Source organism: Theobroma umbraticum, unplaced genomic scaffold (genome assembly GCF_002168275.2).
Source record: "Theobroma umbraticum cultivar Fairchild unplaced genomic scaffold, ASM216827v3 scaffold_2.0, whole genome shotgun sequence".
Taxonomy (NCBI): domain Eukaryota; kingdom Viridiplantae; phylum Streptophyta; class Magnoliopsida; order Malvales; family Malvaceae; genus Theobroma; species Theobroma umbraticum.
The window spans coordinates 72,843-73,101 of NW_018397277.1; the positions used below are offsets into that span (position 1 = coordinate 72,843).

At 19.7% G+C, this 259-nt stretch overlaps 1 non-coding gene across 1 annotated transcript; it reads left to right on the top strand.

Moving 5' to 3' along the window:
- Positions 1–130: 130 nt before the first annotated feature.
- Positions 131–222, top strand: LOC149526322 (small nucleolar RNA snoR8a). The gene has a single exon (XR_016352121.1). It is a non-coding gene; the product is annotated as a small nucleolar RNA snoR8a (small nucleolar RNA).
- Positions 223–259: the final 37 nt, after the last annotated feature.

A 259-nucleotide genomic window follows, 5' to 3' on the forward strand; every position in this document is an offset into this window, starting at 1 on the left:
TTTTTCTTCTATTTATAATACTATGAAAATTTGAAATTTATTTAACTTAGTTTTTAACTTGATCTAAAGGCAAATAAGCAAAAAATGTTGATTTAGTTTTTTCTTTAAAAATATGAAAAACAAAGATATTAAGATAGCAATGATTATAAAAGTAATTTCTCATTATGACTTGCTTAATTTTGACATTACAAACCTCTTATTACAACCATAGAATCTAAGTTCTACCCTTTCAATTATTTATTTATTTTTTATGTTTTTT